This window comes from Rattus rattus, chromosome 8 (assembly GCF_011064425.1).
Source record: "Rattus rattus isolate New Zealand chromosome 8, Rrattus_CSIRO_v1, whole genome shotgun sequence".
NCBI lineage: Eukaryota > Metazoa > Chordata > Mammalia > Rodentia > Muridae > Rattus > Rattus rattus.
This window is the reverse complement of record NC_046161.1, coordinates 64,575,917-64,602,554: the sequence shown is the minus strand read 5'-3', so window position 1 is coordinate 64,602,554 and position 26,638 is coordinate 64,575,917. Positions and strand designations below refer to the sequence as shown.

Below are 26,638 nucleotides of genomic sequence, written 5' to 3'. Positions count from 1 at the left end.
AAAGAGTACTTAGTGGATTCCTCTCAAGTTTCTATAGCTAGGTAAACACTTTGGGAGCAGTGAGCCCTCCTAGACGTAGACCCCAGTAAGAGGGAAGTGTATGACAGGCCAGCAACTTCCTGACTGAATGACCAATTACCCTCATCAGGAAACTCTGTGGTGGAGGATGTGTTAAAAAAAAATTGCTGGGGGAGGGGGGTTGGCGGTGGCTAGAGAGATGGTTCAGCAGTTAAGTGTATGACTGCTCTTGAAGAGAACCTGAATTCAGCTTCCAGCATCCAACCACCTGGGACACCAGCTCCTAGAGATCCAATATCCTTTTCTGACCTCCTAAGGTACCTTGTGTCTGTCAGTCTGTCTGTCTGTCTGTCTGTCTCTCTCTCTCTCTCACACACACACACATACACACACATCTAATTCTCAAATTATTTTTAGTTATCTAGGATTGCCCTCAGTAATTCCAAAATATGCCTTATTTACATAATTCCTTACCCTTTTCTGCCCTCAGCAGACATGTGAACAGGCAAAAGTCTTCTAGAAGCCAATCATGTAGTTCAGTGTAGCTGGCAGCCATGCATGCATGACTTCACTTGACAGGAATAGAAGTCCAGGTGTTTGGTGATAGCTGGTGACATCCAAGATACAGCAGAAGTGTGGGGCCATATCATAAGTCAGGACAGAAGGTTGATATCTGCTAGGATTCTGTTTTTTAGTCAATATTCTTACATTTCAAAGTGTAACCAACCAGCTAAATTAAATCTATCCTATATACAAAGCAACTGATGCCGAGGACTGTCTATTGTAGTGGGGATTTCTGTGTGTGCTACACGCATGTGAACACGTGGACGTGCATACATGCAGAACCAGAATAGGGTGACGAGTGTCTTTCTCTATCGCTCTTCTGCTGTGTCCATTTGAGAAAGGGTCTCACTGGCCTCACTGTCTAAGCCAGGCTAGCTGGCCAGTGAACTCTCAGGACCTGCCTGTCTCTGTAGGTGGGTACCTGGGCCTGACTTTCTATGTGTCAGGGATTTGAACGCTGGTCCTATGCTTACAGAACAAGTCCTCTTATTCACCGAACCATCTCCCCAGCCTTGGAGTCTCATTTTATACTTGGGGTTTTTCTTAATTTGAACATCTAATTAGTTTATTAACGCAGCAAATTAAGTGAGTGTGTCAGTATGCCAAGTCCTAGGAAAAAGACCGTCAGGAGATGGAGTTTCTGCCTTCCTACAGACCCCGGGAACAGGAGAGCAGAGCCTGCTTCCTATTGGAGCGGCTTGCTCATGATTATGACTGACAACACAGTCTCAGATTGGAGGAATAGATCTCCACTCACATCAACAGAATCTTGCCCTTCAAAGACTCAACAATTCAGATGCCTCCTGGGGTGCAAACAGGAAAATGCTACTGAATGGCTCATAGCTACCCCCTTCCCCAACAGCACTTCTCCAATTGGTGACAATGTGGCAGAAATGGCTATTGGCTCAAAGTAGAATCTGATGGCAGTAATCAAACTGTTGCTGGTGCTACTTGGCAAATACTTCAGCAGCCTCTCCCATCACACAGGCAGCAGTGTGGTTCAAAACCAGTAGAGAAGGCGGGGGTCATAGCTTCATTGGTAGAATGCTTGTCTAGCAGGCTCAAAGTCCGGGATTTGATCCCCAGAACCATATAAAATGGGTAGGGTGGCTCATGCCTGCAATTCTAGCACTGAAGAGGCAAAAGAATTAAAAACAAAAAAACCCAAAATAACAAAAAACAAAACAAAACAAAAACCTCAAGGTCATTCTCGAGTACATGGAGAGACAGAGGCTACCTTGTCTACAAAGAAAAGATACAGAAAACAACTGAGAGAAGGCACCCCCAATCCTTTTAAACTTACCAATGAGTGTGTGTGTGTGTGTGTGTGTGTGTGTGTGTGTGTGTGTGTGTGTGTGTGTGTGCTTGAGTACCTGTGCATGTGCTTATGCATGCGTGTGGTAAGATGTGTGTGTGTGAGGATGTGGACATGTGTATCGTGTGGGTGGAAGTCAGAGGACAGCTTTGTGGAGATGGTGCTTTTCTACTTTTACTTGGGGAGTGACCTTAAACAGGTGACAGGCATGCATAGCAAAAGCTTTTTACCCACTGAGCCATCTCCACAGCTGAAAACTCAAATCTTTCTACTATAATTATTTGCTTTCCAGATTAGCATAACAGCCTCAACATTTTGCTCCACCCACCTGTGCATGCGTCATCTACAAGCCACACTTTTCCGAAGCCTTGAAGGAAATTACCAAGCAGACAGGAGAAACCCATTTGCAAAATACATCTACAAACCCTAGCAAAAAGTAGTACTGGGAAAGTGTCGACAAATACATTAGTAGGAATAGCTGAGTCTTTCATAATTTTTGATTAAAAAGTTAGTACAAAGACTGTGTTAGGCTGGGAGTGTAGCTCAGTGGTAGGGTGCTTGCCTTGCATGCTGTATGCTGAGCTTGATTTCCAACACTGAAGGGAAAATAAAAAGGACCATATTAGAGAGATAGGTGTACCAGAATAGGTACTCCTAGCTTAATTTCTGTTGTTGGGATAAAACATCCTGATCAAAGCAACTTAGGAGAGAAGAGGGTTTATTTGGCTTATATCCCAGGTTACCGTTCTTCATTTTGAGGAAGTCAAGGCAGAAACTCAAGCAGTGCAGACCAGAGACACAAATGCACCCATCCTGCCTGCTTTTTGCTTCAAGCTTTCCCCTGCCTTACATAGTTCCTGCACCCTCTGTCTAGGGGATGGTGCCACCCACTGTGGGCTGGGTCTTCCCACAGCAACTAATAATCAAACCAATACCCCCAAACATGCCAACAGGCCAACCTAATCCAGGCAATCTCTCATTCGGGCTGTCCTCCTAGGAGATTCTAGGTTGGTACCAAGTCGACAGTTAAAACTAATCACACATTGTCAAACTATACATGAGAAAAACAAGAACATTTTAGTAGAAGGTAGGGCTACTGGGGAAAAATTTTTTTCTCATCTCTTGTAGAGTCCACAACTTTTTTTTTTTTGATAAATAAAGTATAAATTAGACGGTAAAATTAAATAGAATAAGCTTTGATACAGGTTGGTAGATGTGTGGGAGTGTTTTCCCAGTAAAAGGTGGACTATCATCAAATAATTTGTTAAAATTACTTAAAGCTACACTCAAGCACTTTTCTGGCAAGCGCACACAGGGACCTGCCAGACACTGTCAGAATTTGAGATTTGAGGGATTTTGAAAGCAGCTGGTGACCGCATCAGGACAGCATGGTTTTTACATCAATAAATCTATGTCCAATATGAAGAATAATAAAAACCGGACTTGGTCCTACATCAAGGGCGGCTTTGCACCTTCATCTCCTGCATTTGCCACATGATGCTCTTGGCTGAAATAAAAAAAAAAAAGAAAGAGAGAGAGAGAGAGAGAGAGAGAGAGAGAGAGAGAGACCTGGCTGGGCTATCCTCTCATCTCTTTGAAGTCTGATACCTGCTTTTTCTAGTTACTTAGACACTAGGATGGACTCACTTTTGAAGCTCATTGGACCTTATGTCCCTGACACTGGTTGCTATTAGATGGCTGAGCCTTTATTAACCAATTAGCTTTGGTATGAAGGATGAGGTGGGCTCTTCTGCACAGAAGCCAATCCCCCAGGACATGGGAAAGGACCCAACCTGTGTGGAGGAAGGATAGGGTAGCTCAGCTTAGGAGTGCTGGCTGAACTTGGTGTAAGGTTCTCTCAGATGACACAAAAAAGATAAGAAAGTGGAAGGGGAATTCATCTGTGACCAGGATCCTTGGTCTGGATACAATCAAGATAGGTTGTATACATACAGGGAAGTGTGAAAGAATAGGAGAGTCCCCAGCAGGTCCTATAGGCCATCTTCTCCCTATTATATACCCAATAAATACAAAGGCTTAAAGATTTTTCTTTCTGGATTAAACAAAACAATGGATGGCCAAAGTGGTTCAACAAGTAAAGAGACATACCACGGAGCCTGATGACCATGGAGCCTGATGACCACGGAGCCTGATGACCACGGAGCCTGATGACCAGGGGACCTGATGACCTGAGTTTAACCCTTGGGAAAAGGATGGCTCTCACAAACAAACTGTCCTCTGACCCCCACGATGCACTGTGCCACACACCCCGACCCCTTCCATCCATTTAAACAAACAAACAAACAGAAAACCTTGGAACAGAAAACCTTGGAACAGAAAGGGGGATTTTCACCTATAAACCCAGCACTCAAGAGACTGAGAGAGAACCAAAAATTCAAAGCCAGTCTTAAGACCTTATCGCTATAAACAAAAACAAAAACAAACGCCACAAACCCTACCTGTTTAATGTCTGTTTGCACCTATTATGCCTTAGGACCTCAAAATGCCACGGTGTCTTTTATTTTTAGATGTATGGTTTTCTATAAGTAGGGCTTGACTTTAGTTGTGGGACCATATGAGAACTCTCCGGTAGTTCAACAGCAGACCCTCTAAACCCCTAGTCTGAAAATGAGTCTGTGCTTATGCAATTTTGCTTTCCACTTATTAAGGGGCTCATAGTTCCTTGGCTTATTGTTTCCATGTCAGGTCTTGTTATGGTGTCTCACGTTGGCTTCTAAATTAAGGTCTTCCCACCTCGGCTTCCCGTGAGCTGGGGTCATGGGCATACATCACTTTAACCAGTTCCGAGTGTTTAGTTTGAATGCAATGACACCTTATTTCATCTGTGCCTTAAAACAATAGCAGTCCCCTGATCCATGGTTTTGGCTGTTGTTTTGAGGCCAGGTCTCACTCTGTAGACCAGAATGGCCTGGAACTCACAGAGATCTGCTTGCTTCTGCTTCCCGAGTGTGGGGATTAAAGACACGTGCCATTTTGCTCACACGAATACAGTGGATACTTCCATTTCACAGGTATGAAAACAGAGGGAGCTGCCCAAGACAAATAAAAGTCAATCCTACAGCCGATCCTACAAGCTTTTAGAGAATAATTCTGTCCTCTAGCTAAGTCAAGTCCACTACAGATCTGAAAACAACACACAGAGGAATTACAAAGAAACTGGCTTTGTTCAGCAAAGGAGGCTGTTATCCAGTCTATCAACAATGGACCAGACCATGATTTCTCTAAGGATGAACTTTTTTTTTTATTATGTGAAACCCATGTTCCGGTGTTTCATGTTTGGCAGAGACCAGGCCCACCAGACTTAAGAGAATGTTCACACTGGACCATGCTCCAAGTACCATGCCCATAAAGCTGTTACAGGACTATGTAAAACCCAAGCTTAGAACAAACATTCCCCTGGGTAATGTGGTAAATGGCTTAAACACACCCCCTGCCTCTCTTCACGATGTTAGAGGAAGCTGTCTTTTTTCCTCCCTCCTTCTTCCTCCATGGAGAAATGTCACCCAAGAGTATAAATTAATCAAACTAAATCTCTGCAGGGATTGAGCTTGGTGGTATCGGCAGAACGGGCTACTGGGTAACTGCATCTGATCCTTAGCAAGAGCTGCGTGTGCAAAATGAGTTAAGTAGAATGGAACTTTAGAGATGGGGGAGACTGCAGAAGCCTGGTAGCTGCTTCCATTTAGAACTGCCCTCTGCTTTCATTAACAGGGGAGTTTTATAATAGCCACGTAAACTAGGTCAGTGCTGAAAGTTTCCTTTTGCTTCAGAGAGGAGATGGAATGGATTCCACAGAACACGGTGGTACATTCCTGACTCTCCGGTCCATGCTGGGCAGAGCAAACTCTTTTTGAGTTTTCCAACCAGTTACCGGGGTTGGCAACTGTGCTTAACGGAAGTCTCCAAATGGCCCATTGTGTGCAGTTATGGAAGGGGAAATAGGACCCACTGCGGGTAGGGAGGGCCAAAGGTCTGTAACCTGCCATGAGCAAGAGCAGCGAGGTCTCTGAGACTTTGGGTAAAGTTATGTATGATGCAACGGGAAAACCATGCAAGAGTTTAATGGGTGAAACCACAAGATCTCATCAATATTTAAAGACAGACACTTTAAGCTGTGAGGTCGGCACTCACTCCATAAGGAAACTATTTGGGATGTCTTATCTGTCCTTAACTAGTCCTATGAGGTACTAAACAGCTGTGATCTCATCTTCCTCCAACACAGAAACCCTTCCCAGGTAGTCTTCAGTGGTCCCGCTCACACTTTGGAATGATAACATTTGTAGGTAGGTTTTCTGTATAACCTAAAGACGTCTCACCATGCCTGGGCCTCTAACCATATGTTTAAAATACAAGATAACTAGGTGACTTAAGGTAGGATTTCCTTCAGGTAACTCCTCTACATCAGAGTGGTGCCTGCCAATCACCCTCTTCTAGGCCAACCTCACTCTAAGCCATGAAAGAGCAATTCTGGGACCCCAGGCTTCCCCTTCCCAGACCCTCTCTCTATTTTTAATTTCCCATCAGCCATTTGCCTCTTTCTGTCAGTATTTCCCTTCTCACAGTCAACCTTCAGATTCATCTTTCTAAAGACCCTCAACTAGAGAAGGTTGAGAATTGACTATACACAGAACAAAATGTGAGTACGCATGACAGAATTTAATGGGGTAACAGATATAGCTCAGGTGGAACGGTCCCTGCTAACATGTATTAAGCCTTGGATTTGATCCCCCAGCACCACATAAACCAGGCAGAGTTGTGTATATCTGCAACCCCAGCATCTAGGAGGCAAAGGCAGGGGGATCAGGAGTTCCAAGGTAATCCTTGGCTACATAACAATTTTGAGGCCAGCTTAGGATACAAGAGACCCTACTTCAGAAGTTAAAGAGCCATTGGAGTACAATCGAGTGGGAATAAATTAAAATTTTCTCTAAGGAAAAGAAAAGGAGGTCACTTTCAAATTCTTCAAACCAAGGTGGGCTCCAGCCTCTGTTGAGATCTTCCTGGGATGAGCACACAGACTGTGGTGTGGACACTCAGGTGGGTGGGACTGGTGGGGTAAAGGTTGAAAACTCTCAATTCTAACCTTACAAAAACCTTCTCTACGAGAAGCTTAAAACCAGCAAGACAGTTAAATACCCAAAACAAATTGTTAATTAAAAAAAAAATTCTAGGGGTTGGGGATTTAGCTCAGTGGTAGAGCGCTTGCCTAGCAAGCGCAAGACCCTGGGTTCGGTCCCCAGCTCCGAAAAAAAGAAAAAAGAAAAAAAAATTCAACTTTATTTTATATTGATGGTGGGGGATCAAATTGTGAAGTAACTTACTTAGAAAGAAAGTCTCTAAGATACACAACTTTTTAGGAAGAGGGAAGGATCTCAATGAAAATGGAGGTACTGTACCCTAGACCTCAGGGAGCTGGGAGCTGCTTCTCCCTGAGCGTGGACTTTAGAAGCCTCAGGCTATGAAGCAGTCAGTAGCTGAGCACTGCCTCCTTCAAACAGCCAGGGCGTGGCAGGAAAAAAAAAAAGGTTGACTGACCAGAAAGGCAGCTGAGGAATGTACGTCTGAGGAGGAATCTGAAGCAAAGTGCTGACCACTGCAAAGAGTAAAGGGTGCAGGTGTGGCTCTGAGGCAGAGCTCACCAGGTTCCATCTCCAGACTTGGTGTGTGTGTGTGCGTGTGTGTGTGTGTGTGTGTGTGTGTGTGTGTGTGTGTGTGTGTGTGTACGCGTGTACCTGAGTACCGTTGAGATCCACAGGGCTGGAAAGCAATGGCTCTGGGTGATGCGTTTTCCCACCTGAATTGCTTGGAGCCTCTGTAACAAACAGGTCTGCATCACATCTCCAAATCGCTCAGGGGCTTCTGAGCCATACCAAGATTCAGAGGCTTCCAGTGTAAGGCACAGCTCCAAAGTGGAGAGGAGGCCAGAGGACTAGGCAACCCTGTCCCTATCACTGAAGGTGCCCACGGCTGTCCAAGGGTTCACCGTCCATCCCCTCAGAATGAGGCTTTTTTTTTTCAGAAGTCGGAATATTCAATAAGCAGTTTCCATAAGGCAAACCTGAGAAGCCTCCTATTCCTGGGCCTAATGCAGTTGGTAAATACACACCCTGATCAGTTTGCGCTGGTGTTCCACCAAATCACAGCATAGTCCGTAATAAACATTCTCATGTAGCCCAGGCTAGCCCCAAATTAAATTGGAGAGCGATCTTGAACTCCTGCCCCATACTCCAGAAGGCTGGAATTACAGGTGTAATACCACCACACTCCGCTTATTCGTGGCTGGGAAAATCAAACTGAGGATTCCACATTCGATAGGCGAACGCTTTATCAACTGAGCCACATGTCCAACTCAATAATTCTTAAATATTCACCAACTGTGGCTCTTAACCTTGACTGCTTTGGGGAAACATCCAAGAAGCTTCAGAAAGTCACACAGCTATGTCTGCATTCCACTCCTAGTCTGGTATGACGTAAGAGCTCCGCAACTTTCTAATGACATAAAACTGTGTGGTTTTAACCCAAGGTTGGCTATATGAGGCAGGACCAGCTCACGAAAGGTAGGCTCCATGAATGTATAGACGAAATCAAATGTACAGATTAGGAAGGTCCCTGTCTGGGAAGGCATGGGGATTCAGAGAACTGGGTTAGAAACTTATGTGAGGCACGTAGACACCCAAGGCAGAAGGGAGGAAGACAATTACTTAAACCTTTATTAGTACTAATAATTCCTTGGAAATTATGTCACTTTCCTCCTGCAACTTCAAATCTGAATATCTAAGGATATGCGTATGTTTCTATCATTATCTGTTTGAACTTTCCCCCTCCCCATTGTTAATTTTCGGTTTTGTTAAGCCATTATCTTACACAGTAGCCCTAGGCTATCCTGGAACTCACTTTGTCACTTCAAACTCCTGGCAATCCTCCTGCTTCCTTCTTCCCTAGTGTGGGGAATTACAGGTGTGCATCACCACCCCTGGCTTTTGGTTACATTCGTTAACTCCTAATTAACAAGAGAGTGTTGTCCCAGTGTGGCTGAAGTGGATCTAAACATCTGTTTAGCGCTTCCAGCCAAGGCTGTGTGTGCTTCCTCCAGACAGGACTTCGGCAGCAAACAGTGCTTCCTTAGCCTAGTAATGCACCTTCCCTTAAGGAAGGGTAAAGAGATCCTTCTATTCACAACATTCACTCGCACCAAACCAGCCAGCGGGAAAGTGTGTACCCGGGCAGGTGGAGCACAGAGGGTCCAGTTTCTTGAGTCATTTCTAAACTGACTTCACTGGCCTCCGATTTTGAAGTATTTCCTCAATGGACAACCTGAAACTCTTTCAGAGCAATCTATAAAAAACTAGAGAGAAAGGCCAGAGTTCCCTTAATGTTCAATACACTAGCTTTAAAAATGCGAAGGAGTTAAGTATATTTATTGGCAATTCCTGCCTCTCATTCTGGGGCCGGGTAATAAAGTCAGAAAAGAGAACAGGAGGGTAGAGAGGAGAGGACCCCAGCACTGGGCTATGATTACACTGGGAATTAATTACATGTGCTTGGAGATGAGAGGATTTGTAATTCTTAGCGTTGGTAGGCTTCCTGTATTTTTTAGTTATTACTATATTTATGTTCTCCCCCCTCCGCACCCCAAGGCAAGGTCTCACATGGCCCTGGATGTCCTTGAACTCACTATGTAGACCAGGCTGACCTTGAACTCAGAGATCTGCCTGCCTCTGCCTCTCAACTGCTGGGATTAAAGGCGTGTACCTCCACACCTGGCTTCTGGCTTCCAAAGAAAGAAAGAAAGAAAGAAAGAAAGAAAGAAAGAAAGAAAGAAAGAAAGAAAGAAAGAAAGAAAGAAAGAAAGAAAGATGGATGGAGGGGACAAGGTAGAGGGGTTGGGGGAGCCTTCCTCCCTAGCCACCAGGCTCCTGCCTCTGTCTCTGCCCTAAGGTAGAGTAGATCCCATACAGCTGTCTGACTCACCTTCACACTGAGTCATGGTTTCATTAACTTTTATTCAGTATGATCTTACTTACAGAAGTCCAGAATTGGGAGTTCCAAGGAGAGAATGAAAAAGATGCAGATGAAATTTAACAGTTCAAATTTTATAAGTTATTGTTCAACTAAGCATGGGAGTGGGGGGTGGGGGGGAGACACAGGCAGGACTGAGGGTGTAGCTCAGTAGTAGAATTGTCTGCTAGCCCTAGGTTGAACTCTGAGATACCTCAAAACAACAACAACAACAACAACAACATACACACACACACACACACACACACACACACGGGGAGAGAGAGAGACAGAGACACAGACAGAGACAGAGACAGACAGAGAGACAGAGAGAGGAGAAGAGTTGGGGGTGTCTCCAATAAACTAAGGAGTGGGAGTCCCTTCTCACCTCAAGAGAGAAACCTCAGAGATGCTTCAGTTTTCTTGAAGCGTTTCTAAGCTGATTCAGCTTTACTTCCCATTTCGAAGGTCTTTGCTGAACAGCCAACATGAAACTCTTTCGAAGAGAACTTGTTAACGGCTGGAGATCGTGAGTGACACGGTTCAGCAAGTAAAGGTGTCTGTCACACAAACCTGGGCAACCTGAATTTCGTCCTAGATATAGATGGAATCCCACCCATATGGTAGGAGAAAACCAATTTCTCAAAGTTGTCCTCTGACCTCCAAGTGCAGGCTGTGGCATACCTGCCCTCACATAAACATCATTTATACACATGTACATCATTTATACACATGCAATTAAGAAAAAGACTACACAGATGGCAGTGGTGCACACCTTTAGTCCCAGTACTCGGGAGGCAGAGGCAGGTAGATCTCTGAAAAAAGAAAAAAGAAAAAAAACATGTCTGGAACAGCGCCTGTAGTCAGACTACGGAGGATTCAGAACTGTGGCAAGAAAGGGAAAGTCCGTAGAAAATGAGCTAAGGGCTGTGTTCCGTCGGAGCTACAAAGAACAGATTAGAAAGTCAGTTCATTCATCCTCCCAGTATTTTGGAGAACCTGCCTGTGCAAGCTATTGGCAGGACATAGAATCCAGGATGCCCTCAGTAGCTTTCATATGACAGAATTACTGGAAAGTATGGATGGCCTGAGGCAGTAATGACTCCGGTGCAGGGACGGAATCCAGGGCCTCACCTATGAAGCTTGTGCTCTGCCCCTCAGCTAAGCTAAACGCTTAGCCCTATTAACACAAGGTGTCTACCTGCTAGTACCGTTAATGGGGGGGAAGGGGCAGTGCAGATGTGAACCAGGGTGTGTGTGTGTGTGTGTGTGTGTGTGTGTGTGTGTGTGTGTGTGTGTAAGTCAGAGGCCAACCTCAGGAACCACTCCTCAGGCATGAACGACTTTTGTTTTATTTCGTTTTGTTTTAAGATATTTGTCTTTCACTGGCCTGGAACTCTCTAAGTAGGCTAGTTCAGTTAGTCTAGGCTAGCCACCTGTCTCTCGCTTCCCAGCTGGAATTACAAGGGCTGACACCACAGCTGGCTGTGCTTGTGTGTTTGCTTTGTTATGAGACAGCCTCGAACTCTCTGAGGTCCTCCTGCCTCTGCTTCCCACGACCATCTATAACCCAAGTTCCATGAGACTCAACACTTTTTTCTCCCTCCTCAGACCCCAAGCAGACATGCAGGCTAACATGCATACACATAAATTATATTTAAAAAATCTTTAAAAGGTTAAAAATATTTTTTAATAGTCCCAAATTGTTGGTACACTTTCCACTCCAATACAGAGTACAAGGTTCTCTCTGCTACCGGGATCTGGGGATCAAATTCTGATTGGGTGCTGACCTGCTGACTTTCTCCCTGGTTCTAGACGTTTTGACAGGCTGGTTCAGAGCCACGGGTCACGGTACCAAGGCTGGAATCAATTGCAGCCACAGAAAGGATATTCTGGGCTGAAAGGTCTCCTATCCTGCTATGGGCAGCCCACTGTACACCTAAGGAGAACAAGCTAGACAATCTAGAATTGTCCAGGAGAAAAATACCCCCTCTCCTAACGACTGGTGGACAGTTAACTGAGCAGGATAATTAGGCTGTCGTTTAGTTGGGCCTCTCAAAGTTTGCGATGTCCCCGTATCCTGTCCTTGGAAGATGACATGCTAGTCAGCAAAGACTGGACTTCCTCTGGAGACATGATCAGACCTGAGTTCCCTCACAGTGTTCCAGGCACTCACTCAGCATCCCAGTAAAATGCAGATGCTGACTCAAGAGGCCTGGGTTGGAGATGAAGTTTTGAGTATAATGCTCCCCAGGCTAGCCCCTCAGCCCAAAGCTTGTGCATGCATGCTTCTGGGAAGAGACAGCGGCTCTCTGAAGCTAACCCAGAATTTGTACCCGTCCTGTGCCACTTCATTGATGGTGAAGATGGGCAAGGTGCCTGACTCCTATGCCTTCTGTTCAGTAAAGGGAGGGAATTTGACAATCACATCAACTACAAAGAATGCTCTAATGTTAGACAGCATAGGCCTACTCTCAGTAACCAAGTGCCAAGAACCATCTCTTCTTTCTTGTATATCATGTATGCGTGCTCGTGTGCTTGTTCGTGTGCATGTGTGCATGTGTGTGTGTGTGTGTGTGCGTGCATGAGTGCGTGTGTTCATGTGTGTCTGTGGAATTCATGTGCCCCAGCGTAACTATAGTGATCAGAGGACAACCTTGCCAAGTGACAATCATTCCCTTCCATCTTGTCTGAGACAGGGTCTCTGGCTAGCTGGCACACATACTTCTAGATGTTCCCGTCTTTACCTCCCACACCACCCAGCTCCCTCTAGGATCCCTGGGGATACAAGATGGATGCTACTGCAGCTAGAATTTGGGCTCTAGGGATCTGAACATAAGTTCCCAGTGCTTAGACCGAGCCATCTTCCCAGCACGGTCTCTTCTGGGCACGCACAGTGCCTGGATGGTTCTGAAGTCCCCAGTACAAATGACTGAGAACAGAGAACCCTAGACAGGGAGCAGCCACAAAGAGCTGTAGCCCTGTAAGCCTGCACGGTTGCAAACACTTCCCAAAATAGCCTTTTCCTGTATTTGTTCCAGTGATTTATAACATTACGACCTACCCTATGATTTCCTAGCTGGAGAATTCTCAAAGTCCAGATTCAGGAAGAGGAAGCCTTTCTTCCCCAAGGAGGCCAGCACACCTAGACTGAAGCACCATCCATGAATTTCACCGTTAGCCTCCCCTTTCCAAACGACAAACTACAGCCCGAGGAAGAACTACTCCTCAGTATATTATAAAGTCCTTTAATCTAAAATGCTTTATTTGTACAGAAGTTATAAAAAATGCACTTACCGCAGGGAATCATCTTAAATGTGGATAATAAAATTTATTATCGCAGGCCAGTAGGAACTCTTGCCTGTGATATATATATATATATCATGTATTATAATCACATTTACTGGGAGTCTGTAGCTTTTGCTGGCTAAATATTACCATTCTTTTGTACATGTTAATGTTTAAACCCCCAAAACTTAAAGTATGTGAATGAATCCAAGTGTCAGGTTCCAAGATAATGTGGATAGAGTGTATGCTGTTGTTTTGTTTTTAACTGGATCATTTTCTGTTTCATGCAGCTCTCTCTCTCTCTCTCTCTCTCTCTCTCTCTCTCTCTCTCTCTCTCTCTCTCTCTGGAGGTATTGGTTAGGTTTTGGTTTCTTGAGACAAGACTTTCTCTGGGTAGTTCTAACAGTTCTGGAACTCTGTAGACCAGACTGGCCTCAAACTCAGAAATGTGCCTGCTTCTGTTCCCCAAGTGGTAGGATTAAAGGTTTATGCCACCATTGGCCCTGCAATGTCTCTATTGAGAGAAAGTCCAGCCTAATATGAAAGGCAAAATCCTTAAAATAAAACATCCAAAGGCAGTTGAGACCAAAGGAAACACCAAGAAACAAGAGAAGGCTTCTGTGATGCAGACGAACCAACTGGAATTTGCACCCAGCACAATAAACAAAACAATTAAGCTATCAGCTGGCCTCCAAGGAGACTCCTGGCCTTTGGGGTGGCCGCCAGTTCCACTAGGCACCTGTTAGCCGAGGGAAAACAAAGGCAGTAAACTCCTCCTCCCCCAGATTTAAACCAGAACAGGCCCAGAGCACAACTGTAAATATCACATTCTGAAGGTCTCCACTGCCTTCCCATCCCATTAACCTGGCCTCCAACACTCTTCCAGTAAAGGATTCAGGGTCAGAGTGAGCACAGGCTGTCTGCAGAGATGAGGGATGAAGGTCAGAGTGAGCACAGGCTGTCTGCAGGGATGAGGGTTGAGGGTCAGAGTGAGCACAGGCTGTCTGCAGGGATGAGGGTTGAGGGTCAGAGTGAGCACAGGCTGGCCTGCAGGGATGAGGTTGAGGGTCAGAGTGAGCACAGGCTGTCTGCAGGGATGAGGGTTGAGTGCAAACTGACATATTTTTCTTTTAGTTTCTCTCAGCAAAGAGCAGCAGTACCCCGCCCCTGAGATGACAAGACAGGACTGGCAGTGTGACCTCGGGCAAGGCTTATAGTCTCCCTATGGAAGGACTGGAAGAGAAGAGGCAAGAATTAGACGTGGAAACCTTTTTGGACCTCCTAGCTTCCTTCAGCAGCCGTATTCGCTTAATATCCGGTTCTATTAAAAGCAGACTGAGGAGGAAACCCAAGTGCGGTTTTATATGAGGGGGGCTCTTTTTAATTTTTGAAAACATTTCCAGTTTACAATCACTTGTCAGACGGCCATCAATCATGCATTCCCTGAAGGGTGCAGTTCATGCAAGTGAGTTGAATTGGATGGGCTGAGGGTCTTCTGCACTTCAGGGAAACAGTGTTCAGCCAAGTCACCTCATTCTGCCAAGGCCAAAGCCTGTTCTGTGAGATGAAGAAAACCAAAACCACCAAAAAATAAATAAATAAAATAAAATAAAGACCCAAAACAAGCCAAATCCAGCGGTAAGCATGACAGTGTCCTCTTTGGGAGTTTACTGCTTAAGTAGGACAGAACAGTAAACAAGTATGAATGACCTAATGTCATTTGAAAACCTCCCACTGGCAAGAGGCTCCTAACTGCCCTGGCCTGTCTCCACCCGGTCCACTCCTTGTCCACACGCCTCTCGGAATTCCTCACTACACACTGTGTGACTGGGGATTGGGCATCTTTCCGGTTTCCACAGGACGGACCACTTCCCAATTCACTCCACACACTGGGAGCCACTTCTTTTACACTTTTTGTGTGTGGAAAACAGAGTATAAGGAGCCCCAAAGGTGCAGATTTGCCCGTTTTGATACTTGATGGACTTGGCCAGTCTCTGGATTATCTAGAACTTTATGCATCCAAGCCACCCTCCAAATCCACACGGAGCAAACCCCCACACTGTTAGCTGCTTCCACAAAAGCCCCAGTCAAGCCCCTCAGCTCCTTCTTCCACCCGTTAGGTCTGCTAACATTTTGGTGTTTTCTTTTTTGTCTGTCTGTCTGGTTGGTTGGGTTTTGCTTGTTTTTGTTGTTTTGAGACAGGGTCTCGTAGTCTTGGCCTCCTGTACACTAGGTGGGCCTCAGCCTGCCTCTGCCTCTGGAGTGCTGGGATTAAAAGCACGAACCACAACACCCCACCCTTGGTATATTTTTTTCCTCAGTGTGTGTTGGGGGGTGCGGCGACAAAAGTCAGGGCCTTGTATATGTCAGACAACTGCTCTACTCAATGACATCCCCAGCCCTTGTGTGCGGTGTTATACGTAGGGACGTGTTGCAGGTGTGTGTATAGGTGTCTGTGCCCATGTGGAGGCCAGATGTCAGGTGTCTTCCTCTTTCACTCCTTCCCTTACTTTTGTGAGACAAGATCTCTCATCAGACCTGAAGCTACTGTTTTGTCTAAGCTGGCTGGCCAGTGATCTGCTTGTCTTTATCCTCTGGTACTGTGGTGACAGGCACATGGTCATGCCCGGCTTTCACGGGCGATCCTGGGGATTCGAACTTAAATCTTCTTGGTTTCACAGCAAGCAATTGCTCAACTTGGCCTTTTTTTTTTTTTTTTTTTTTTTGTCTTGTTTTTTGCTTTTGTTTCATTTTTAAACAAGTTCTCACTGTTGGCATTTAATCTAGGGTCTGCCCCACAGTTACCTGGCAACAGCCAGGTATGTCTGACTATAAAAGGGGCTGCTTGGGGTTGGGGATTTGGCTCAGTGGTAGAGCGCTTGCCTAGCAAGCACAAGGCCCTGGGTTCGGTCCCCAGCTCCGAAAAAAAAGAAAAAAAAGAAAAAAAAAGGGGGGCTGCTTGTCCCCCTCCTCTCTCTCTTGTTCTCCTGCTCTCTCCTCTTGTTTCTGCTCCTTACCCTCTCTCCCCATTCCCCTCCCCCTTCTCTCTCCATGTGCTCATGGCTGGCCTCTACTTCTCTTCTCTCTCACTCTCTCTGCCTTTCTCTGTCTCTACTACCCCCTCAACTCCCCTGCCCATGCACTAAATAAACTCTATTCTATATTATACCATCGTGTGGCTGGTACCTCAAGGGGAAGGGATGCTTCCACATGGGCCCCACAGAAGCACCCTCTTCCCCCACACCATAGCGTGACTCCACTAAACATAACCCTTCTTCCTATCCCTTCATAAATCACAACACTCACAGTATTATATTAGCTCAGACTACTGCAGCATTCCCACAAGAGGACCCTTCCACAGGTTCACTCACTCCTCTCTGTTCCCTCAGCTAAGGAATCCTGGCTGTGCTTTCCCCGCAGCGGCTTTTGAGAGCACTTGGCTGTGTTGACAGTTCCACACTCTCCTTCTGCCTTTCAAGATTAAGATGTAGGGTGTGGTTTTAAAGAATGTCTACCTCCACACAGCATAGAGAAATGCAAGTATTTCCTCCATTGAGTTTCTTGTTTTAATTTGTGGTGTGTGTGTGTGGGGGGGGGTCCACCTTGGTTTTTGAGACAAGGTCTCTCGTCGTCCGTTTGAAGCTCATCAGGTAGGCTAGGCATGTTTGGCCAGCAGGCCCCAGGGATCCACCCCCTCAGTCTCCCTATAGTGGGATTTCTAAAGCATGCCACCAGCCGAGGTTTTTCCTGCCTCCTCTGAGTTCTGGGAAATGAACTCCGGTCCTCATGGTTTTCAGCACGTCAAGCAGTCTACTGACTGGGCTGATTTCCTAGCCTACCCATTACATTTTTACTTATTTTATGTGCATTGGTGCTTTGTCTGAGTCTATGTCTATCTGAGGATGTCAGACCCCTGGAACTGGAGTTACAGGCAGCTCTGAGCTGACATGTGCGTGCTGGGAATTGAACCAGGGTCCTCTGGAAAAGCAGTCAGTGCTCTTAACCCGATAAGCCATCTCTCTAGCCGCTTCTATTAAATTTTAAAGATTTATTTATTTATTTTATGTATATGAACACACTGTAGCTGTCTTCAGACACACCAGAAGAGGGCATCAGATCCCATTACAGATGGTTGTGAGCCACCATGTGGTTGCTGGGAATTGAACTCAGGACCTCTGGAAGAGCAGTCAGTGCTCTTAACCGCTGAGCCATCTCTCCAGCACTCCTATTAAATTTTAAAATAGGATCATATACCAGTATCGCATGTCACAAAATGTCACACAGGCAGGATGGACTGGGGAGAAGACGCTTGATGCAGAGAGAGAAGTCGCCCTGAACAGCAATTGATCAGAAGAAGAACTAAAATGTGCAGAACTCTATGATCTTCGCAGATGGAGGGAGACAGAATTTTGAAGGCAATAACTTGCAACTGTGAGATTCAAAAGAGTGGAATTGGGGCTGGCTTCAAAGGAGAACTAGACTGCAAGCTGGGGACAGGGTGCGAGAGTGGATCCTAGCTAGAGACAAGGTGGTCGTAGACAACATCCAAGCCCGAAGTGGAACCTCACGTGGTTCAATGAGGCCAGGCAGGAATCCTCAGGATGCAGAGCCACTACGACGGGTCCCGTCACTTACTCCATCATGCCCTGCAGTCTCCAGGGCCACCTCTGCCAACTGACCCTTAAAAACGACTGCAACTGAGCACTGACGACTGTCTTTACAGCTCCAAATGGGGAGGACAGTGCCTCATTGTCTCAGAAGAACAGACAATGCTTGATCCTTTGCTCACTCAGAGAAGTGAGATGCAGGGCTGGGCAGGGGAGGATAAAAGTTGCCGAGGTGGGAGGAGAGGGAGCTCCTCTTGCAAGGCCTTTGTTTTGTTTTCTCACTCTGAGCAGGTGTATAATCTCCAGGCTTCCCAGGCCCTTCCTTACCCTTGGAGGATGGCTGTACTGGGTAGGTTATTTAATTTTTTTTTTTCATTGTCAACTTGACCCAAGCCAGGGCCATTTGGGAAGGAGGAACTTCAGTTGAGAAAATGCCTCCATCAGATTGGTCTGTGGGCAAGACTGTGGGGTTATTCTCTTGATCAATAATTAATGTGGGGGGACCCAGACCACAACGGGTGATGCCACTCCCTTATATAGGCAGGTGGCCCTGAGCTAGATAAGAAAGCGGGCTGACTGGGTTCGGGTCCCCAGCTCCGAAAAAAGAACCAAAAAAAAAAAAAAAAAAAAAAGAAAGCGGGCTGAGTAAGCCATGGGGAGCAAGATAATAGCCAGTGTCCCTCTGTGGCCTCTGCTTCAGTTGTTGGCTTGAGTTTCTGCTGGGACTTACCTAGCCGTCAGATAAACTCTTTCTGTCCAAGTTTCTCTTGGTCGGGGTTCTGTTAGAATACTAGAAAGTAACCTAAGACAATGGGTAAGAGGCTTTGTAAGGGGCAGGGAAAGGGCACTCCTGGGAAGGTGTGGCTCATGTGACAGCGAGGGGATGGGAGAGAGAAGGAACTGGCTAGCCCAACCTTTCCCTACCCTTGCCTCCACTTCTTAGTAAAGAAACCCAAAAGTGCAGAAACCCGACTGGACCAGAAACTAGAGGCCACCGATCTCCTTCTTAGGTGTCTTCAATTAGAAAACATTAATTTTATGTTTCCACGAATCCTCCGCCAGGGTAATAATAGGACTTCTAATATTAAAGTCTAAACTTTATGCCCCTAATTTGTATTTGATACATTTCTATTAGTGATCACAGGAGAATATTAAATCTGAATATGGGATGAAGGCCTTGACTCTCAGTGTTTCAAGTGAGTGAGGGAACAGAACCTTCTGCTGCCACCATTCACTGATGGCCCTGGTTTATGTTTCTCGGAATCTTAGAGGAAGCTGTCTTCCTAGTCCTCCTCTTCCTGCTCCTCCTCCTTCTTTTTAATTATTACTTTTGCAGTGGTGGTAACACACCTTTAATCCCAGCACTCAGGAGGGAAAGGCAGGCAGATCTCTGAGCTCAAGGCCAGCCTATTCTTCCAGGCCAGCCAAGGCTACCCAGAGAAACTCTGTCTTAAAATGACTACTTTATTTACTGCATGCGGTGTGTGGGTGCGGTGCGTGCCGTTCATGCCATGGTTGGTGTGTGGAGGTCAGAGGACACTTGCAAAAGCTGGTTCTCTCTCTTTCTCTCTCTCTCTCTCTCTCTCTCTCTCTCTCTCTCTCTCTCTCTCTCTCTCTCTCTCTCTGTAGATCCCAGGGATCAAGTCAGGCTTGGTGACAAGTGCCTTAACTCTCCAAGGCTTAAATATAGTTCCTGAGTACAGCTAAGACTAGAAGGTCAGGGAGACACCCCATTCTGAACATCGGGATAGTAAATGACAAAGTATTATTGCCAGACACCACACACACACGTACACACCCCTGTGAATGACACTGGTCATACTTTGGGAAGTTTCCTTTGTGACCAGAGACATCTCCACGATTCTATAAAACAAGGACTCTCTTGTTACAAGTTAAAGCGAAGCCACCGGCTTTGGTTGTCTGGGACACACCCCTTCTTCCCGCCCAAGGAGCACCAAGTGACAAGTCTTGCTTTGTTTAAAACCCAATAGAATTTAAATATTTGTGGATGAAATCCTATGATAGCATTTGACCTCAAATAAGCCAGGGGACGATGGGACAGAGGAAGATGGATCGGGAGTTATCCTGAGCTAGTTTTTCCCTCACTGGTGTAGTTCTAAATAAAAGAATTGGGTGTGGTGAGGCACATGCCTACAATACTAGTAATTCTGGCACTCGGGGAATAGAGGAAGGAATTGCTTGTTGGAGGCCAGCCTGGGCTACAAAGTAAGACTGTCTCAAAAATTTTAAAAAAGATGAGAGAAAGAGGGGCGGGGAGAGAGTAGAGAGGGAGGGGGGCTACGGAGAGATTTGTAGAGTAATGGTTTGGTTTTTTTTTTAAGTCCTGTGAACAGAAATAAAATAATCCTTTATCTTTCGAGCGTTGCAGAGGAACCTGCAGACAGCACACTTTGTGGTTCACATGATGTGGAAGCGGCACTGGCTATTTTGAGAATCATCTTACAGTCCAGAGAAATGCTTTTTAACCAAGGGAAAAAATGTATTTTTGTCTGTGTGAGGAATACTTTTCTCCACATGGACAGCTCAGTGCTGGCTAGAAGGCAGCACTAGGCACCAAGGTCTGTCCTCACCTTGGAAGGCAATGAGTTCCATTCTTTCGTCCAGAAGGACGTTGGCCGCTCTGGCTGGACTCAGGGCATCTAAGTTTGGGCTCAAGGTAAGCGCTGACTGTTTCCACAGAATACCCTTTAGTAGATAGAAAATAACTTTTCTTCTTTCTTGTTAACTATCACTCTGACCTTTTCTTTTCAACAAAGACAAAGTAGCAATTTTGGAATGAGACCAAGAGGGCTCTACGGTTTGTCCTGCCTTGAAAAGGGCAGCAGAGGAAGAGTCAGGAAAAACGCTGTATCTCTCTCTCTCTCTCTCTCTCTCTCTCTCTCTCTCTCACACACACACACACACACACACACACACACACACACACACACACACAAGCTCAAAAAACACAGCTTCTGGTTTACTCCTGCCCCACTTCATTCTGTCCATGAAGGACATTTTGTGGTGGGAGGGACGATGTCTCAGCCCTGAGGAAGTCCACTCTCCTGTTGATTCTGGGCGTAGACATGTGGCTTGCTTTGGCCCATGAGGACAGCAATAAATATGATGCAAAGAAAACGTATAAAATGTTTGCGTCTCGCCACTTATGTTTCTTTCTGTTCTTGGGGACGCTGTGGTGTGACCACTACTACGTAAACAAGTCCAGACCAGTCTGACAATGGTATGTAAGACCATCCTGGATCTTGCATTTCCAGCCAAGCCACCAGCTGACCACAGAAATCAGAAGTAGGAACTGGCCAGCTAACACATAAAATCCTGAGAAATAATATTTAAATCACAGTGTCTGGAACAGTTGTTACGTCAAGAACATCACACACTCTAGAGCAAGGCAAGATGACCAAGAGATGGTAAGTAGAGAACTGAGCAACGGGGTACACGTGCCCTGGGTCACTCTTTACACCACACTCAGTGGGAGGAACACGATGCATGGGCCTTGGGTCACTCTTTATATCACACTCAGTAGGGACTTACTCTTACTGTCACCGTATGTCAAGTAATTAGAACAACCTAGTGAAAGTCCAAAACAGACCATTCACCTTAATATCCATCTCCGAAATAGCATTTGCTTCAACTCTACGAATGATTTTGTGTGGGCTTCACAGCTTTCTGCAACTCCTAAAATTATACAGAGAATTGTATGTATGTGTTTATATGCATTTTTCCTTAATTGGAAAAAGATGTTAAAACACACAGGATAACAAAGAAATACCTATGTTCACGCTGCTTAAAATCAGTGCTATTTAATCACGTTTGCATTCTTTTTTTTAAGTATAAAGCAAATAAAATATAACAGTTATATTAGGCCTGAGGGTCTTCCCAGAGCACAGCACGTAGGACAGACACTTAATACGTAGTCAGAGAAGGTGCAGGCCACACGGTGACTACCAACCATGTCTGTTATGGCAATACTAATACTGTCGCTCATTTCTGGAGGGCGCTGCCTAAATTTTTCCCTCTCTAGATACTCCCCGACCTCCTCCCCAACCTTCATGCCTCAGGAACTTTATTTTACACTTCCAAGGCTGCAACTCCGCAGGGAAGTCAAAACATAGGACACAGACCATAATAGGCATGAGGGGGCCTGTAGGAGCAGTGAAAGTTCCAACTGAGGGACTCAATTTCTCTCCCTTCTCTTCCCACCTCTGGATCTCAGCCCCCCTAGTACTATGTGGAAGCCATCTCTCAGCTGAAACTTGCAGAAAAACAACAAACAAACAAACAAAAAACACCCAGAAGGTCTTGTACCTTCCTTTAGATGGTGGCAGGACTGGGGGGCTTTTCCATCATCAACACACATTTGGAGGTTAGAATCTAGGGATATGGGAGCTTACGTGGCTGTTCAACTGTACACCAAAAAAAGCCACCCCTCTCCACCCCCTCTGTCTGGCAACCCAGAAGATGAGCAGCCCATTATTAGGCAATTGTAGTGAGTAGCAGGGTCACTTTTTCTTGTACACACTTGTGAGGGAGGGTTTTCTACAGTTATGACGTAGCTCTGGCTATCATGGGGCTACATAGAAGTGTTTCAGCAAAGACCATGACTACGTCTACCAAGGTGAAGGATTTATACAAGAAATGAAAAAGTAAAGTACAGAGCACGGGGGTGTGTGTGTGTGTGTGTGTGTGTGTGTGTGTGTGTGTGTGTGTGTGATATTTGCCTCTTAATTACGATGAGATATAAAAACTGTGTGTTTTGGAAGAGCCTGGAAGGAAAGACATAAAATAATTAGTGCACCGCAGGGCAGTGGTATTACGGGCGAACGCTTCAGACTTTTGTGTCTTAGAATCTTTTCCAGTTTAAGCGGCAATGAATCAAAAATAACAAGCTTTCATCTTCAAACGGCCTTCAGAGCTCAGAAACAAAACTATCTTGGTCGCGTCTAGACCGTTGAGAAAATAAGATTCTAATCCATCCCCTCCTTTGACCGAGATCAGAAAATCCGTAGGCTGCCACTAGCTCAGCCGAAACCTAGCCATGAGCCTTCAGGAGTCATTAAACGGGATGGCCTTCTCTCCTCCCCCAACCCTGCTCTCGTTCTCGGAAATGGGGTTTGGAGTGCTCTGGATTGGCCTCAAACTCCCTTCGCAGCTGAAGAGGAGCTTGGACTGGTGATGTTCCTGCAAAACTCTATCTCCACCTCCATCCATCACCTGAGTTCTGGGGCTACGGGTGTGCACCACCACACTGGGCAAGGGCGTGCTGGGGGTCAAACGCAGAGCTCTATGCTTGCCAGGCAAGCATCCTGCTGACTGAGCTGCATCGTTAGCCCTACACTACTCTCTATGAAGGCTTTGGTCTTTTGTTTTTATCCACGTGTGTGTGTGTGTGATGTGTGCATGTGTAGCAAGTGGGCACAGGTAGAGGCCAGCAATGTCTATAGGGATATCTTTCTCAGTCACTGCTCTCCCTTAGTTTTTGAGACATGGCCTTTCACTCAACTCGGAGGCTGCATGATTCAGCTAGACTGGCCAGCCAGCGAGACCCTAGGACCTGCCCCCGTCCCAGTGCTGCCATATCCGGTTTTTAGATGGGTGCTGGGAATCTGAACACAGGTCTTGATGTCTACATAACTAGCGCCATATCCACTGAGTCATCTCCCAGGCCCCCTCTCTCTACAGAAGTTTAAGATAGAAATCTTAGACTCGCTTTGGGTGTTCAGGAAGGCACCCTACAATGCAATGTGTGATTGTGAAGCACTACGAGTAAATGTTTAGTACACATCAGGATTCCAAACACCCAAGCCATGGTTTGCCTACAGCGCACCCGTGTCCTTGACTGTCACGCGTGCTCTGCACCTACAGCAGAGCGGATGCTCTGTCCTCAGAGGCAGAATAGACAGTGAAGAGGGACCAGGTACAGCTCCCGGTGAATAAGATGGCAGTCACACGGCTATGAGCATTTTAGGTCAGAAAGGAAGTTTTTATTAAAAATGGATTTTCTTCTGTAGCTCATAAACAACTCTTCAAAAGTACTTGGAGGGCTGGCAAGATGCTCAACGGGGTAAGGACGCTTGCTGCCAAACCAGACAGTCTGAGATTGATTTCCAGGACCCACATAGGTAGGACAGAAGTGATTTCTGCAAGTTGCCTTTCAACCTCTACAGACACATGTGTGTGCACACACAAAAATAAATAAGTAACTGGAAGGGGGGATTAAAACCCAAAAGGCCTTGAATGATGACAATATTTGTTCTCAAGACAGGAACTCAGAAGTGAAGACCAAGTCCATGTCATATAGAGCAAAAGGTCCCTGGCTTGTCAAAGTCAGTGCCACTATTTTGGGAAAGGATCGTGAATTCTGCTTGTCTTGATTTAACTGTCAAGAAAGTATGTAAAAAAAAATATTCTATTAGGATGACCAAAAAGCTGTTTAGCTGCGCCAAAATAAATTCTGAACTACAAAATTCAGAACATGATTCGTTTGCTATTATTATAGAATGAGTTTGCATGGCCGAGATGTTTATTTTTAATACCGTTGGCATTTACCCTTTAACCTCTTATTTGCTCTATAAATGTCAAGTCCAAGCAAAGTGGGAAATAAAAATATCAGAGTCTGGGGACAAGGTTCACAGCTCTTGTCCTGCCTGCACAAAGCCTGGACAGATTCTTAGCACTACAAAAAATAATCAACTGAAAATAAAGTAGGGGGCCGGAGAGATGTTCAGAGGTTAAGTAAGAGCTTTGGCTGCTTCTCCAGAGGTCCTGAGTTTAATTCCTAGCAACCACATGGTGGCTCACAACCATCTGTAATGAGATCTGGTGCCCCCTTCTGGTGTGCAGGCATGCATGCAGGCAGAACACTGTATACATAACAAATCAAAGAAAGAAAGGAAGAGAGAAAGAAAGAAAGAAAGAAAGAAAGAAAGAAAGAAAGAAAGAAAGAAAGGAAGGAAGAGAAAAAATAAGCCAGGTCTTGAGACCCAGACATTTAATCCCAACACTTGGGAGGTAGAGACAGGTAGATCTCTGGAGTTCAGGGCAGCCTGTTCTACAGCGTGAGTTCTAGGATAGCCAGGGCTGCACAGAGAAATTCTGTCTCAAAAACCAAAACCAAACCAAACCAAACAAACAAACAAAGAAACAAACAAAAAACACAAAACAAAACCACAAAAAAAAAAAACCAACCCCCCAAAGAAAATACTATTGAGAAAAATTTAATTGCAGAATTAATGGTAAAAATACAAATTGCTGTATCTTTCACACACACACACACACACACACACACACACACACACACACACACAAATGGGGCTAGAGAGATGGCTCAGCAGTTGGAGAACTGGTCGTTCTTGCAGAGGATCCAGGTTTGATTCTCAGCATCCACACAGTATGGACGACAGCCATCTGCAACTCTAGTTCCAAGGAATTTAAATGCCTCTGCTTGCGTCCTCAGGCCCAGGCATGCACACGGTCATGTATACGGTACACAGACATACATGCACGTACAGCCGCCCCCTTTAAGACATAGATAGAGATATGTATTTGAGTAGTTGCTATATACAGATATAGACAGATAGATGTGTGTCTATATATTTAACAAGTATGCAGAAACTTGCATTTCTACCGTTATGTGATTAAATTTTTATCATTTTCAACATACATTTTATATAAATATAAACATAAATCTTGAATTCGAATCTGGAAAAGCATGGCTGTATGCACCTACATATCCCCACTGTGAGGTTCAGAGTATCTTATGGTTGTCTAAAGGTTTCAAAATATTTCTGCATATTATAGCCAGATGTGGCACACGTCTGTGATACCAGCAGTTGGGAGGCTGAGGCAGGAGGACTCTAAGTGAGAAGCCAGCCAGGTAGGCTGTCTTAAAATTGCATTTAAGCCTGGGTATGTGTGGCCTGGAACAGAGAAGGAAAAGCTTCCACGTGTTCTTCCCGAGAAGCGGGGCCCGAGTCCTCTCTCACCAGCAGATGAGGAGCACTCTTCCCCATAGTCTAACCAGAAGCAGAGAGTCGAACCTGTGGCCACCAAAACGCTCACAGGTGCTTGCTCTCTAGCCTTAACGATAACTCTTGTGAGAGCCCTCGAGCTCCTGCACTGCGAAAGAGGGGGTGGCGTGCATCACTGGGTGCTGGAGCATCTCGCGGAAACAGAGGGCGAAGGATAACAAGGGGAGCTGAAGGTGCGGCCGTCTCGAGCCATCTTCACACAGGTCCCAACAGCTCCAATTAGCTACCAGGTTCCACAGTTACAAAACACCCGGCAACCGCCTTCCCTATCGAGGGCCAAGGAGAAGACGTGGGTGCAGCCATGAACACTGACGTCATTCCTGGGTATGTAGCTGCCGTTTTAGACCCTGTGGCTAGCAAGTAGAGAGAGGAAGTTTTGTGGTTCGCGGACACACACTGAGCTCGTAGTGGCTCCGAGCAGATGAACCACAGATGAGCATGCTTGGCCTGTCAGTGACATCAGGATATTTAAAAGAGAGCAGCACCAGCACAGGCTCCAGACTGCATACGTATCCACAAGATAACCTGGTAATACGGTGAGTGTAATAACCACGGCCATTCCTCTTTGGATGGGATGTGTATTTCTTGTTTACTCTTCACAGAGTCTTGTGTCTTGGCCTCTATAGTCACTGAAGTTCCCACCAGTGGAGTCCTCAGCAGAGATGGGGTGGGGCGGTTTTTACCTTCCCTTGCTCCTCTCGGTCCATCCAGAGCCCGATGGGCTCTCTTCCAAGAGGGGAAGCCCCACCACTCCCAGATATCCTGAACTAGCTTTTCCT

General features: G+C 45.7%; 1 protein-coding gene across 1 annotated transcript in view; it reads right to left on the bottom strand.

Moving 5' to 3' along the window:
* The window catches only part of Myo1e (myosin IE), a 188,502-nt gene that overhangs the window by 157,822 nt on the left and 4,042 nt on the right, over window positions 1-26,638 (bottom strand). The gene's annotated exons all lie outside the window — the stretch shown is intronic.